At 41.4% G+C, this 10,547-nt stretch overlaps 1 protein-coding gene and 1 non-coding gene across 2 annotated transcripts in view; one reads left to right on the top strand and one right to left on the bottom strand.

Annotated features, from left to right (window-relative positions):
- DTD1 (D-aminoacyl-tRNA deacylase 1) overlaps positions 1-10,547 on the top strand; it is a 162,715-nt gene that overhangs the window by 9,355 nt on the left and 142,813 nt on the right. The window lies entirely within an intron of this gene.
- Positions 5,488-5,608, bottom strand: LOC119468698. Its single transcript, XR_005197449.1, has one exon. It is a non-coding gene; the product is annotated as a U6atac minor spliceosomal RNA (small nuclear RNA).

The raw sequence follows: 10,547 nt of genomic DNA, 5'->3' as shown, positions 1-10,547 counted from the left end.
AAAAAAAAAAAGTAAAAAGAAATAGGCAAAATTAACTTTAAAAATATATTTTATTTAACTAAATATATTCAAAATATGATTTTACTATATACTCAGTATAAACAATGATGAAGTAGTTTACATTCTCTTTTTTTCTAAATAAAGGCTTTATTTGATTAAAACATTTTTAAGTTCACAGTAAAATTGAGAGGAAGGTACAGAGCTATTCCATATATCCCTGCCCCCACATGCATACCTTCCTCATTATCAACATTCCCCACTAGAGTGGTGCATTTGTTACAACTGATGAACCTAAGTTCATTGTTGGATTATGACAGCTGTTCATGGCACATCGTTATCACCCACAGTCCACTGCTTATACTTACTAGAAAATGGAGAGACATTCCATGTTTATAGACAGGGAGATTCAATATAGCCAAGGTGTCAGTTCTTCCCAATTTGATCTATAGACTCAGTGCAATCCCAGTCTAAATCCAGCAAGTTATTTTGCAGATAACAACAAACTGATTCTAAAGTTTATACGGGGAGGCAAAAGACCCAGAATGGTCAACAGAATATTAAAAGAGAACAAAGTTAGAGGGCTGACACTATATGACTTCAATACTTATAATAAAGCTACGATAATTAAGACAGTGTGGTATTGATGAAAGAAGAGAGAAATAGACCAATGAAACAGAACAGAGAGGCCAGAATTTGACCCTGATAAATACAATGAATTGATCTTTGGCAAAGGAGCAAAGGCAATACAATGGAGCAAAGGGTCTTTTCAACAAATGATGTTGGAACAACTGGATATCCATGTACAAAAAGTACATCTACACAAAGACCACAGACCCTTCACAAAAATTATCTGAAATGAATCTTAGGCCTAAATGTAAAATGCAAACCTATAAAGCTCCTAGAAGATAAAAGGAAAAAAATCTAGATTATGGTGGGTGGGATGATGACTTTTAGATACAATACTAAAGGGACAATCTATGAAAATAAGAATTGATAAGCTGAGCTTTGTTAAAATTAATATTTGTTTCCTCCGTGAAAGACACTGTGAAGAGAATGAAAAGACAAGCCACAGATTGAGAAAAAATATTTACAAAAGACATATCCTATAAAGGACAAATATTTGCAAATTGAATATTCACAGAAGGCTTATTTCATAAAACATAAATATTTGCAAGTTGAATATTTGCAAAAGACATATCTGATAAAGAACTAGTATCCAACATATAAAAAGAACTCTTGAAACACAGTAAGAAGGGATTGGGAGTGGTGGCTCATGCCTGTAATTCCAGAACTTTGGGAGGCTGAGGTGGGTGGACCATGGGGTTAGGAGATTGAGACCATCATGGCTAACACGGTGAAACCCTGTTTCTACTAAAAATACAAAAAAAACTAGGTGGGCGTGGTGGCACACGCCTGTAGTCCCAGCTACTCAGGATGCTGAGGCAGGAGAATCGCTTGAACCTGGGAGGTGAAGGTTGCAGTGAGCTGAGATTGTGCCACTGAACTCCAGCACGGGCAACAGCAAGACTCCGCCACAAACAAGCAAACAAATAAAAAAACACAGTAAGAAAACAATCCATTTTTTAAAAATGGACCAAAGACCTTAACAGATACCTCACCAAAGATGACCTACAGATAGCATATAAGCACATGAGAAGATGTTCCATATCATATGTCATCAGGGAAATGCAAATTAAAATGAGATACCACTACATACCTATTAGAATGGCCAAAATCGAAAACAATAACAACACCAAATATTAGCGAGAACAGGGAGCAATAGGAACTCTTATTTATTGCTGGTGGGAATGCAAAATAATGATCCAGCCACTTTGCAAGACAGTTTGGCAGCTTTGTTTTGTTTTTTTTTTTTTTTAAATTTAATTTCCCACAATTACTTTTTCAGCTTCTTGCCAAACTAAACATACTCTTATTAAGTCTAGTAATCACACTTCTTGGTATTTGTACAAAAGAGCTGAAAACTTATATACATGCAAAACCTGCTATAAACAAAGATGTTTTTCTGGGCGTGGTGGCTCACACCTGTAATCCTAGCACTTTGGGAGACTGAGGTGGGTGGATTACCTGAGGTCAGGAGTTTGAGGCCAGCCTGGCCAACATGGCGAAATCCCATCTCTATTACAAATATAAAAATTAGCCAGGTGTGGTGGCATGCACCTGTAAACCCAGCTACTCAGGAGGCTGAGGCAGGAGAATTGCTTAAACACAGGAGGCAGAGGTTGCAGTGAGCCAGGATCATGCCACTGCATTCCAGCCTGGGCAACAGAGTGAGACTCCATCTAAAAAAATAAAGTAAAATAAATAAAAAATAAAAGAACACAGATGTTTATGGCAGCTTTATTCATAACTGCCGAAACTTGGAAGCAATCAGGATATCCTTAAGTGAATAAACAAACAAACTGGGGGGGTGGGGTAGAGGGGAAAAAAGAATTTTAAATAAAAAATAAAAAGAAAAAAAAATCAACAAATTGTGATACCTCCAGACAATAGAACATTATTCAGTGCTAATACAAAATGAGCCATTAAAAAGAGGAACTTTAAATGCATACTGCTAAGTCAAAGAAGCCAATCAGAAAAGATTACATACTATATTATTCCAACTACGTGACATTCTGAAAAAAACTATGGAGGCAGTGAAAAGATCAGTGGTTTCCAGGAGTTAGGGAGGAGAGAGGGATGAATAGCCAGAGCACAGAGGATTTTTAGGGCACTAAAAATACTCTGTATGATACTGTAATGGTAGACATATGTCATTATAAATTTGCCCAAACCCACAGAATATTAGAATTAATGCTGGTATATTAGAGCCTATACGGCGCCTCTGCACTCCACTCTGGGTACCTCTGCACTCCACTCTGGGTGACACAGCGAGACTCCATCTCAAAAAAAAAAATAAGAAAAAGAAAAATAGACAACCTGAATAAACTTATATCCATTGAGGAAATTGAATCAATATTTAATAACCTTTCAAAAAGAAAGCACCCAGGCCCAAATGGGTTCATCGGTTTATTGGTGAATTCTGTCAAGCATTTAAGGAATAAGTTATACCAATTCTCTACAATCTATCCCTTTCAGAAGATAGAAGCAGAGGGGGTACTTCCTAACTCATTCTATGAGGCCAGAATCTACCCTAATACCGAAACCAGATAAATAAATTACAAGAGCTGGATGCAGTAGCTCATGCCTGTAATCCCAGCACTTTGGGGCCAAGGTGGGTAGATTACTTGAAGTCAGGAATTCGAGACCAACCTGGCCAACATGATAAAACCCTGTCTCTACTAAAAATACAAAAATTAGTCAGGTGTGGTAGTACACACCTGGATCTCAGCTACTCAGGAGGCTGAGGTGTGAGAATTGCTTGAACCCAGAAGGCGGAGGTTGCAGAGCTGTGATGCACCACTGCACTCCAGCCTGGGCAACAGTTCAATACCTCTCATTAAGACAGACGCAAAATCCTCAACAAAATAGCAAATTGAATTCAACAATGTATAAAAAGAATTATCCACCATGATCAAGTGGGATTTATCCCAGGTATGCAAACCTGGTTCAACTTAAAAATCAATTGATAAATCAAGCTAAAGAAGAAAAATCATATCATCACATCCATAAACACAGAAAAAGCATTTGATGACATATTAAAATGGGGTTTCGCTATGTTGCCAAGTCTGGTTGAACTCCTGGGCTCAAGCAATCCACCTGACTTGGCCACCCAAAGAGCTGGGATTATAGGTGTGAGCCACCAAAGCCAGCCTAATTAACTCTGTAGTGTTTCCAATGCTTTAACTTTCTTTCTTTGGATTAAGGAAACCCAGATTTTTAAAATTAGGCCTGTTTTCAACCTTAATAAAATTCATGAAAATTTTTTGAAGCTCTGTAGGAGAGCCCACATTGAGGATTGTCAGCTCATTCAATGTGCTCATGTTTAGATGGGTGACATTCCTACTCCTCTTTGGCATTTGCTTTTATTTTAATTCTCTTCCTACTTGTGAAAAATGTCCATTTGCTATAAGAATACATGGATTCTAGATGAACAGGACATTCTTAATTCAAATCCCACTCTTACTTGGGTTCTGATAGAGCGGAATAGATTTGCTTCTCCAGAAAATAACCAAATTTAGAACTCCATTTATAAGTCTGGTCATGGATATCTCCGGTGGTTTTTCCTATCCTGTGTCACTGGGATTCTCCAAAGTGGCTTTGCTGCAAACATGTTTCTTCACAGAATGAGTAATTAAGTCAAGTCCTCTGAGTAATTATTTTTCTTGGCTGAGACAAGGATTAGATGCTGCCAGCATCGTTCTTCTCTCCTTGCAGGTGGTTGTGCAATCATTCCATTTCTGAGTAATCTCAGATGCATTTTAGAACACTCTGAAGTCCCTTGAAACATTGATAAAGGCAAGGAATATCAGAAAAGCATAAGTGAAGGCATTTTAAATGGGTGAACATTTATAGTTGGTAAGGAATGGTTGAATGAAAGCAAAAGCGCTTTCATCTACATTTTTAAAGAGGAGTGTTTATTATTATTGGGTGTTTGTATTCCTAAAAACACCTTTTATTTACTTCTTTTTGAGAGAGAGGGTCTTGCTATGTTGCCTAGGCTAGGCTTGAACTTCTGGGCTCAAGTGATCCTTTCTCCTTCGCCTCTCACACCTGGTATATTCTTTGAAATAATGTACATTTTATCTAGGTAATTATTGCCTGAGACAATGTATCATAAACAATATAATTTTATAATGAATCAGAATTTAAGCTCATGGTATATAATACATCTGATCCTTTTGATGAAAAATTGACATAAATTATACATGGAGTTTTTTTTTAAAGGATTTTAAAACTACAATTTAATGCATTTTGGAAAAGCCAATGTAAAATGACTTAGGCTTATAAAACCAGAATTTATGGCTGCGCATGGTGGCTCATGCCTGTAATCCCAGCACTTGGGGAGGTTAAGACAGGTGGATTGCTTGAGCCTGGGAGTTCAAGACCAGCCTGGGCAACATGACAAATCCCCATCTCTATTAGAAAATGCAAGGAAAAAAAAAAATAGCAACACATGCAGCTTGTGTGCCTCTAGTCCCAGCTATTCAGGAGGCTGAGGTGGGAGGATCGCGTGAGCCCAGGAAATTGAGATTGCAGTGAGCTGAGATGGTGCTGTTGCACCCCAGCCTGGGCAACAGAGTGAGACCCTGTCTCAAAACAAAACAAAAAGCACTAGAACTTATAATTCTGCGAATAGTCAAAGACAAATCATAGAATTATTTTGATAAATGCAAAGTAATTTTTTTTTTTTTTTAAGACAGGATTTCACCGTGTTGGCCAGGCTGGTCTTGAACTCCTGACCGCAGGTGATCCTCCTGCCTCGGCGTCCCAAAGTGCTGAGATTACAGGCGTGAGCCACCACACCTGGCCTGCAAAGTAATTTTAATGTTGGTTGTAGATTCACTTTCTTATTCCCCTAATAAGAGTCAAAAATCGTGGTGAGATGCCACGAAGCAGGTGGCAATGCCCTAACCTTATGTGTGTTGTCAGGCCCAGGGGCTCTTTCCGTCCTTGTCAAGGCCTAACCTTGTCTCCTTTTACACAGCATATGCAGACAATTTTAGTCAAAATTTATTTCCAAATGTTTTGGACTTTCAGAAGTCCTACAATTATATCAACAGTGTGTCACTTTTTTTTTTTTTTGGCCTTATCTCTTTTACAGCCTCCAATGAAACAAAATTCATAGAGCATGCATTATATATTTGCTGTCTTTTGGCTAATTTTGAGAATTTGGCTTCCAGCTCCAATATGAAAAGCCTCTGTGAGCCTAAGGGATGTAGCAATTTGAATGAAATAATGAATACATTTTCTTTATTTTAGGATTTTTAAGACCACTTCAGCAACTTTAAAACGTAGAGTCTAGATTTAACATTTTTTCACTACCCTCTCCTTTCCTAAGTGAAAATTTATTTTACATTTATATTCAGTTTGTTTCTCTTATTTGTTGTTAGTGACAGAGAGAAGATTGTTGTCCCGTTTGTTCCTTCTCTGTGTGCCTCACATCCCTGCCAGCACCCATGCGGTTAGGGACATTTCCTCACCTGCCGCAGCTGTTTCCGCATGGTCCCCGCTGTGGGGCATGTGCCGACAGCAGGCCTGACTCTCTTCGCTTGGTGATCTAACCCCAAGCTCTTTGACTTGTTCTGTATACAGTGGAACCCTGGAGAGGATGCTGGATATGGTTGGGTCCTCACATTATTATTGTTAGTTAATAATATGCCAAAATACCTCCGTTGAGGGCTTGTTATATTCCAGGCCTTGTGCAAAACAAATACTCCTTCATTCTTTATCTCATTGAATCCTCACAACAATCCTAAGAGGTAGGTGTGAGTATTACCACCATTCTGTAGGTAAAGTGCAGCAGGGTTACCTATGGAAGGTCACATAGCACGTAAGTGGCATAGCCTGGAATTGAACCAGCAGCTTTCTCTAGAACCTGAGCTTCACTGTTATCATTGCTTCACTGTAAAAGTCACGTCTTCTGCGCTTATTGGCCTTTTCTGTTATCTTTCCTTCTTTCTCTTTTTTTTTTTTCCTGAGGCAGAGTCTTGCTCTGTCACCCAGGATGGAGTACAGTGGCGCAATCTAGGCTCATTGCAACCTCCCCCTCCTGGGTTCAAACGATTCTCCTGCCTCAGCCTCCTGAGTAGCTGGGAGTACAGGCTTGCTGCCACCACACCCAGCTAATTTTTCTATTTTTAGTAGGGATAGGGGTTTCACCAAGTTGGCCAGGCTGGTCTGGAACTCCTCACCTCAAGCAATCTGCCCGTCTTTGCCTCCCAAAGTGCTGGGATTACAGGTGTGCGCCACCGTGCCTTGCCCTTTTCTGTTATTTTTCTGTATTCATTGAGTCTACTGGGACTTTCCTGCCTTCTCCGTCATGATCAGGGAAATCAGCGGTGGGGTTTTTGGGCCTCATTTGGGCCTAGGAAGGGGAGCAGTGTGCCCTGAGATCAGGGTGTCCTTCCTCTCTGAGCAGTGATGTTCATCCAGGATTTTAATCCTGTTTCTGCTGGGGGAGATGTTATTGGTTCCATTCAAGTCAGTCTGGTGACTTATCTATCAGTAAGACACTTTATCTGCCAGTGTGCTAGGCTCTGGGTATACAGTGCCGAGCAAGAGTGGTGCAGTTCCTGCCCTAAAGGAGCTCACGGTCTAGAGAAGAGAGATGCTGAACTGGTGTGGCTGTTTCTGCAGCAGCGTGGTAAACGTTCCTCAGAAACCTCCTGTTCTGCAAAACTGCCGCTAAAACTCTCAGGGCTTATGGGAAAAACGGAGTTAATAGCAGAACAGTAAAGTCCCATGGCTGGGTTGGAAGGCAGTAGACACTTGTTTTTATTTTCATAAGATACAGTCAAGGGCTTCTGCTGCTAGTGCTGAGGGCTTTTCTGCTGAAGGCTGTCATTTTATTCCCACTGTTGTGGCTCTCCCTGCCGAAGAAAACCCACCTCTGCCCAGATACAGCCTCTGTGGTATATGCACTTTCATTTACCACTTGTATATGAGCGATTCTCCTTTCAGAAACGAGTGTTGTCAGAACCTTCTGAGGTGAGTGGTGCGATGCATGCTTTGCGGGAGTGTTAGGGATGAATAACAGGGTTAGGCACTAACGTGGTGGCTGCACATGCGCTTGGGCTTGATTCCATCTGATCTGTGTTTAGGTCATTTGTTGAATTTTCATGACTCATCAAACCAATACCCATGCAGAATGTTGTTGCTTTTTATGCTTGTACGTGGATATGTACTGTCGCCCCTTGTTAAATATTGACTGGCCACTAGGGGGCATATTATTTAAATTCGAATCACCTCTACTGTTTTTCTTTTATATTTTACAAGAAATGTGAATAGAGATGGTTTTGCCATGTTGCCCAGGCTGGTCTCAAACTCCTGGGCTCAAGTAATCCATTCATCTTGGTCTCCCAAAGTGTTGGAATTACAGGACTGAGCCACTGCACCCAGCCTATTTTTCTTTAAAAATTCTCTGAGCGTCTTCTTTTGGTGTAATGACCCGGGGAACTGCACAGGCCAGCCTCAGAGCAGAGATCAGGTTTTCCCAGCATACTCCTGCTCAAGCACTGAGCATCCCACATCCCTAGAAACCCCTAAGTCCTTGGCAAACTAGGATGGCTGGACACCCTAAGAAGCAGCCCTGTGGCAGTGCAGTTCTCAGAACAACCTGGGCCAGGTGGTATCCTGAATGCATTGTGTAAAAACGTACTCCTCTTTGCATAGGAGACGAGGTAGGGATATGATGAATATCAGGGCAGGAGGATTGGCTGTCTGCTTCAGCTAGAGAAATGATAGAGATCATGGCCAGGTCCCCAGTGAAGCTGCTGGAGGGCCCAGCTCTAGGCAGGTGTGTGACTGGCCTGAGCAGGTTCAAGAGGTTCAGGGACAGACTTGGATGAAGGAGTAGAAGAGAGATCATACTGCTGAAAAACAGCTGTTGGCAATCTGGCAACTTGGTCATCTGGTGCACTGGCTGACGTCTATGTTTGTTAGCAGCAAAGACAGCTGGAGAGGTATTTAAGCTGAGATGAGAAGGATGAGAGAAGCTGCAGGCTGTGGTATCAGAAGGTGTTTTTTTTGTGGGCCCATTTAGAGGCTCTTCCTGTGTCCCAGCAAGCTCCCTACGCTTGCACACCTTTTCCCTCCCTTCCTTGTTCCCTCCCTCCCTCCTTCCTTCCTCCCGCTCACTCTTTCTTCCACTCTCTGTCAATCCCTTCCTTCCTTCCTTTCTTCCTTCTAAAATGTCCGCGGTGTACCCTCTTCCCCTTTCTGCTCTCCTCCCCCCACTCCTCCCCACTTCTTTTCATCCTCGGCCTCCTCACATTGCTGGGTTCCTCCTAACCTGGCGGTCTCAGGACAGCTGGCTTCATAACGTGGTGTTGCCTTCCTCCACAGTGAGCACTGCAACAGCAGGTGTTCCAAGATGGGAATAGATGTGCCAGTCCCTTCAGATGAGGCCTGAAAAGTGGCACAGCCTCACTTCTGTTGCATAATGTTGGTCAAAGCCATCTCACAGCCTACCCAGATTCAAGGGGAGGCGTTGCAGTCCTGCCCTGCAATGGCAGGTACGTTAAAGAGTTTGCAGTCATCTCTAGTCTTCCACACCTCATAACCCTGATGCTCTCAAAGGGTGGAACTTTCCTCTTTTCATGACTGTTTCCCAAATAATTGCTGTAGGGGAAAAACTCTAGTGCATAGTCATGTCATATCTTCCCCTCTACTGAGAATGAGCTAAAGCTTGAGGATACATTATTGGGTCCCTAGACTGAGTGAGTAGGCACGGAAACTGGGTCACTTGTATCCTCTACAGCACCCCAGGGATCTCTAGCCTTCAAATGAATGCAGAAGGCCCCATTTGGCAAGAGGCATTGAATACTCTCCAAGTTGAGTGCTAAACATGCATTTATAGTTAGAAAAAAAAAAAGTTATACCAAAATGGAATAGTGGAGAAGAGCGACCTCTGCTCTCAAGCTTCTAGTTCCGGCTCTGAGGTGTTTTTAATGGGCTCGGGAAAACATTCACCTGTCAGCTTTGTTCAGCAAATCAGAAGCTGCCACAGTATTCAAAAGGATTACCTATATATTTTCTGCTGGGTTTGATTTGCTGTGGACATCTAAGAGCTGGAGAAATGTGGACAGACATGTCAGGAGAGCAGCAGTTTATGACTGCTTCTGCTTCATGTGCTCTCTGGGGCATCCATGATGCCCACACCTCTCCTGCTTCATGATGCAAAGAAAAGGTGCCAGGAGCTGGAAGACCACAACTAGTTTTTGCTTTGTGCTTAGTACTTGATTTATATGGATTCATTTAATTTTCTACTCTTTTTACTATTTAAAGCATTTTAACAGCATGAGTGAACTTTCAGTGGAAGCCTGCTTTATATACTTTGGCAAAGACTGTGATGCAAAAGGCATTATTTTTCTTGTAAATTTAGGAAATCGCAACGTGGGATCGTGTCTTCATTGTTAATGAATGGTAGGGTTGGCAAACTGTGGTACAGGCTGATGCTCTTGTGTAAAAGTTTGACACAGATGTCCAAGTGATTTTGACCAAATAGGTTTATGTTTTCTGTCATTCTTTCCTTTTCTTTCAATCTTTTCACTAGTTTGCTTACCGACTTCCTTATTTATTCCTGCATGTCTCTTTTTTGGTCTTACACTTGCATCATCTCCATAGCTACAATTTAGCATCTGTCTTCTCAAATGACAAACTATATCTACTTTCATTTTAAAACCCTATCTTTTCATGATTTCCTTGATTTGCTTAGTTGATCATCTATTGTGAACAGCAACCTGATCTTGCCAGTTCTCCCTTCCCCTACCCAAAATAACTGTGGCCACCTTAAAAGGAATGTCAGCTACCATAGTGGCTCACACCTATAATCCCAGCACTTTGGGAGGTCGAAGCAGGAGAATCACTTCAGCCCAGGAGTTCTAGATCAGCCTGGGCAACATAGCAAGACTCCATCTCTACAAAAA

This window comes from Cebus imitator, unplaced genomic scaffold (genome assembly GCF_001604975.1).
Source record: "Cebus imitator isolate Cc_AM_T3 unplaced genomic scaffold, Cebus_imitator-1.0 Scaffold475, whole genome shotgun sequence".
Classification (NCBI taxonomy): domain Eukaryota; kingdom Metazoa; phylum Chordata; class Mammalia; order Primates; family Cebidae; genus Cebus; species Cebus imitator.
The sequence above is the reverse complement of the archived record's forward strand: the minus strand, read 5'-3'. Positions and strand labels throughout refer to the sequence as shown.